We start from the raw sequence: 6,438 nt of genomic DNA on the forward strand, positions 1-6,438 counted from the left end.
CGGCTGACAAATGGCCTCCCGCTTCTACCTCTACACCAGCACTACGATAAAGCTCCATCCTCACACCGTGTCTGAGAGGAGCCCCTATCAGCGTATAGAGGCCCCATTTAACATGTGTGTGTGTGGTGTCAACTGAATGATGGCTTTCTAATGGCCGCGCAGTCACCCTGGCCTCTGTGATAATCTCTGTGGCATGATCGGTGTCCTGTTTGCTGCTTGTGTGTTTCTGTGTTTTCTGTGTATTGACAGAACTTCTTGTCCAAACAGTTTGACATTTGCACATTTGCCAGCAAAAGTGGAGGAGGCTGCTGGAGAGCTGACAGCTGGAGGCTGATTGTTGAAGAGTGGTTGATCGCCCCAACCCCTCCATCGACACAATCTCCACACACACACACACACACACACACACACACACACACACACACACACACACACACACACACACACACACACACACACACACACACACAGGACATGCCCATCACTCGGTCAAGTACTCTCAGAAACACACTGAATCAACACTTTTAATGATCACAAACTCCAAAAACCACAAAACTCTTTTGAAGGACCCATTACACACTTCATGACCGACAAACACAACATCCTGGTTCAGTGCTTCAACCGTTGTATATTTAAACTGGATTCAATCATTGAGAAGAGCAATGAAAAGCAGTGCTTATGCAACACCTTTGGCTATGCAACCACTGCAAGTCAATTGCCACTCAATGTGCTTAAAGCCCATATGAGCAGCTTTTAACATGATGTATCCAGTTTGTAAGACATACGGATAAGATGACCGAGTGATGAAGACTTTGGTGTCTTTGTCTACATTTTTACCAGAATAAAAAATAATGCAATAAATCCATAGTCATGTATATCTGCTGCTGTTAAACTCGTTTTGTATCATTGTTAACATCTTGGAGATATCTACAGGATCTGCAAGCTGGTCCAACTATTTAAATAGTAATGTAGGATGAGTTTGTATGGTCCATTAAAGGGACTAATTCTCTTCTCTGGAATGCAGAATGAGTTCAGTTGAAATATTACCAAATCCACACCGGATCATTTTTCCCAGTAAGGTGTCCCCAAACAATGTTAGCAGCTGTGTTGCACTGAAAGCTTTTTCTTGTCTGGAGGCGTTTATTCCATCAGTTGGACCGGTTTTCCAGCTTCTTATACAAATAAATGACAAACGTAAAATGAAACCATCAGAATCTCAGCAAGATATGTATTTAAGAAGGGCAAAAGAAAACATCATACAAAAGCTGAACAAAACATCAACACACAGACACTGTACATCAAAACACAAAAGCACATTTGGCCACTGAAAGGGTTGAAATGTTGAATTCTCTAAAGGACAGGAACAATTTCTGATGGGAGTGAAAAGACTCTCTCTCCCTCTCTGATCTCAGTGAGCAGGGCCCTAAGGTGAAGACAGCTGTCACCCTGATCTACAGCCCCCGGCAGCCTCAGTAATGTTGGCCAAATTGCCTGAGTCGCTGGAAATGATGCAGTCATTGTTGAGGAAATTGGAAATCAATTCTTGTCATCACTGAACATAACTCCCTTCCTTAGAAGAGCCGGGCCTACAAACGTATTTGTGTAGGCTAAGGCAGCTCCGACAAAGATACCAGTGTGTGGGAAAATTGAAGTGGACAGGAGCAAGATAAAGAAATGAGAAAGGAAATAACTGAAGGGATAGCAAAGACACTCTGGTAATACTGGTACAGATCTGACATTATCAGTTCAATAGAAACAATAAAGTGAAGGTTGATGATGAAATGCCTGTGAGGCTTTACATCCTGAACAACCTCTAGGACCCCTGGAGTATGAATCTACAAATACAGAATCACGACAACAATAGGGATTCTTCAGTCACTCTGCTGCTCTGTCCTCGGGGTAAACAGTGCTCATTAAACAGATTCCTCCCAAGCAATGCTCAGTAGTTCTCAGTAATGAGTTTTCTTAACAGATTTGCAGAACACTCTTGGCGAGACCACGTTTGGCTTCCCGGAGCTCATCTCGACATTGTTTACAGCTCGGTTTATTTCTTCAAGGAGACCTTCACTCTCCCGGGAAGATAGTGAAGTTAAAGGCGATAATGGTGCATTACTGAATTGTAAATCAGGGGGAAGGAGCTGTTCTTGGACACACAGTAGGTGTTGATATACTGCATATAACTCATCTAGGTCATAGCATGAGGCATGACACAGTACGTCGCTTTTACATGCCGAGCGCTTCATAAAGATGAACCCGAGGGTGCCTGGGCTCAATAAGAAGTAATCAGCAACAGTGGCACGCCCTCACCAGCTCTCCTCCATCTTCCCACAAGGCACTGCTCCGAGTCAGCCCCCATCCATTATGCATCAAAACCCCGCGCAACAAATCTCCTCAAATAGAACAGAGTGTCGGGCCTGATAAAGAACGATCGACCAAGGGGAGGGAATCAAAGCAAGCAAAATTCCCAGGATGAAGAATATTCCACTTTGCTCTCTGATGTTGTTCTTTGTTTTTCTTTGTTCGTGTTGTTATTCGAGTTGCATGTTCCCGTCTCTCGTGGGAAGCTTGCCGAGGCGCAAGTCATCCGTCATCCTAATTGGTTGTGTTTAGAGAGCAACTGTTGTGTTTGATAGGGAAGCTTTTCCACTCCTTCTGGTCAAAACAAAGCTGCCGTTCTGCTATCAAAGATGGATAGTTAAGTAAATAGAAGTAGCCACAGATGTGATTATCCCGGCCTTGTCTGTTCATCTCCACGCTTTTTGCCCCAGTGTGTTCAGCTGTTGTGATCTAGCATCCTTCATCTTTATATGCCTGGAGCACAGTCAGACTCAGCTGGGTGGAAGCCAGCAGGCGCTTACATTAGCAGAGAAGTTACTGGGTATGTTAGGATACGAGGAAAACTCACAGTGTGACTGTCACTCTTAGACAAAACAGTCCCAGTCCCTTTTTATCAAGATAAATGAGTTTGAATGACCGTAAATGCTTTTTTGATAAGACATTTTTTTTTGTATATATGAAAAAAAGAAATTTGAGAAAGGAAAAACGTGTACCTGAAAGCATAACGCCTCGCAACAAAACAACAGAATTGAACAGATGAAGGAAAAAAACTGAACACAGGAAACAATATTATTGTCTGAAAAAGTGGATTCCAAGAATTTGAGAAAGCCAACAGGTAGGTAATAAAAACCGGACAAAAGCACGCAGTGGTTCTCACCACAGGAAACGTCTGATGCCACACAAATGTAATTCCTGTGCCAGATCACTTACACAGCCTACAAAGAATAGAACAATGCCCAGTCAACATAGCATTTGTTCACAGAACAATAGCTTTTAGGGAAACAAATCGGTCTAAATATGGGTTTTGGGAAGCAAATGGAAAACAGACCTTCCTGCCAAGCAGTTTAAGATTCAGCTGAAACTGGGAGAATAAAGGAAAACTAATTAAAAAAAAATCAGAACCAGGATATGCGAGACATAGAAAAACATATTAAACTTCCATAAATCAGGAAATGTTGACGACTTGAATTAACAGAATGGATATTTTTAATGGCTTTCAATGTGAGTTGAGTGACATTGCTGAACTCTTTGAGGTAGACTCTACTTATGCGCGTTTACAGTGAAGGACAAAGCCCTCCCCTAGTGATATATTGGACAGCAGGGAACTATGAGAAATCCATCTTTGTCAATCCACTACTTTACATGGTAACAGCATTGTTCATAACGGCCCATTTTTCACTCCATCTAATCTCCTCACATCTTCCATTTCCTCCCACCCTCTCCTGTCAGATAGACATTTAATGGCACTGACCAACCATCATTCATATTAATGTGTATTATCCGAGTAATCGCATCACTTTTTACAACCTGACTGCTCATTTGGTCATTACAATTTTAGATTCACGCAGGTGTTTGGAAATAAAACGTTTTCAAACACTCAAAACACTCATGGTAAAATGTGACAAAAGTTGGGTCAGCATTTCTACAGAAGCCCAGTGTGAATGTTAAAATGTGTTTTGACCCTTCAGGGCTCCGCACTAACTTTTAAACGTCGTTTCCAGGCTGTCAACCAGGCATACAAAATATGATTGCTATGTTTGTATTTTGAGTAATTAGGATACTATGCAGTTATACTCATAGTTAAGTTTAAGAATGTAAATCTTGCATATCTGTTCATCGGCCGGTCAAAAGGTGTGCCAGCTCTTGCCTGCTCATGTTGTGCTCATCCAGCCCTGAGCTTCTGTAGGATGAGCTTCCTTGAACTAGTGAACTTCAAGTGTTACTTATTGAGGTGTTGTACATGCTTTCCAGAATCATTTTTCTCGAGCTCAAAGATGCCGGGATAATTCTCCTCCCAAGACGTCACAAATTTCCTTTTTAGTTTTTTGTTCAGGTTCATCTGGTTCTTTGACAGCTGAAGCAATTTGCACATTTATTTGTGATGTTGATATTTCAACTTTTCTCCGCAGAAACAACATAACTTTCTGACAGCTTTAAGCTGCTTCTGAATCTTTTCCTCACACAAGCAAAGAGCGTAATGGTTTGACCCCGGCTTATATCTGCATCATATCTGCTTTGGCTAAACTACTGTACAATGGCTGGCAGTTTTATCTGAATCCCATGGCCCACTCAGTTGTACAGCCACCATCAATGTTTATCTTGTTCCACTCGTCTCACAAATAGCCATCATGAACGTTTCAATGCATGAATCGTTTCCGTTGACCTGTTTTATCAAAAGGAAAAAAAAACACTTTAACTACACCCACTAAGTGCCAACCTTCAGTGCTGAGAAATGAAGCCAACGCGGGACTACCAAAAAACAGCAGCTCTTCAGACGGCCCCTTGAGGCTGGCTCCAAAAGCGAGGCAATCTTCACCGACCCCCATGACAAAATGCCCAACTGTGAAGCAGAAATAAACATGTTCACAGCCTGGTACAAAAACAGTTTTGTAGGCTTAAAGTTATGTATAATTGAGGATGTGGCTGCTTTGAGTGACACGTGGGTGATGTCTCAGGACGCTCGCTGCTATCCGTCTGCTCTGCTGCTTCACCCGCGACTACCGCAGCTCCACTGATGATCCACTTCTTTGCCAATTTTCTAAAGCTAGGCTGTGTCATCACTGCCAATATGGCGACATTCAGAGCCACCCAATTTGAGCTTCACAACGGCTCCTCAGAAACCTATGGGTGACGTCATGGAGACCATGTCCATATTTCATACAGTCTATGGCACCCACACATCAGCCATTCAAAAGCAGGCTATAAATACTTCTGTTAAAATCATCCACAAACTACTAACATGCTGGTAACAACAAACAAGCAGCTACAATCATGTTAAGCTAATACACATTTCCTCACTGGCAGCATAGACCGCCAACCAAATCAAACAATCTTCCTCAGTTTCCACCTTAGCAAGCAACAAAGCATCAACGTCTGCATGTAACATAAGCAGCTAACGCAAACATTGGTCATTTTAGAGGGCAATGACAAATGACTTATTCTTTTGATCATATTGGAGGACTGGTGAATTGGGTTTGAGGGATTGACACCAAAACATTGAGCGAAAAGAAATCTATCAAACTTGACTGTAAACAGTTAAAAGTAGGATTCAAGCAAACTTTTTCTCATCAGTTATGTAGAAAATAAACAAATTCCTGATACTGAACCCTCTCTAGTAGTTAAATTATTTACTGTATTTGTTCTTTTCATTGTTAAGTTATTTGTAACTGGTAGTGGGACAGCAACCACTCCATTTGTCACTGACATGTGTAGGAACACTGTAGCGGTCCTTATTAAGAGTGTCGCGCATATGCAAAGCAGAACATCTGGAAACCCACAGCAGCTCGGTCGGCTCAGTGCGACAGGTGTGTATGAAAATGCACATATAAAACAGAGAGATTTAAGTCATGCTGAAGTCCTCAGGATCAAGCCACCACCATCACACACACACACACACACACACACACACACACACACACACACACACACACACACGCTGCCTTTCCAGGCCGTTCTCCATCTGCTTGGTCTTCAGCGTGGTTGCAGCAGCATATGTCAATGTTTGGATTGGAGAGCTGAGCTGAGCTGAGCTCTCTGGGTCAGCCTTTCATCTAGTCCTTTGATGGGTCTTGCTGGCTCCGCAGCTGTGGATGAGAAGGTGCAGAAGACACACACTTAACGCACATGGCATCTTGAAAGCTAAGGGCCAGATTTCTATGAAAGTTCCCTTGGATATTCAAGGTCCCCCAGAGAAGTTCCCCTCTGTGTGTATTGTATGCATTATATTTCTTCCCACACACCATCAAGAGTTAATATCAGTCACATGATCTCAGAAACAATCTCTGTGCAATAACCCTGTAACACTAAGCATCCAGTGTACCTACATATCATAAATTGTATACTTTAGTTTAAAAACATTCTTTTTACACATAGCATTATTGT

This window comes from Pholis gunnellus, assembly GCF_910591455.1.
Source record: "Pholis gunnellus genome assembly, chromosome: 13".
NCBI lineage: Eukaryota > Metazoa > Chordata > Actinopteri > Perciformes > Pholidae > Pholis > Pholis gunnellus.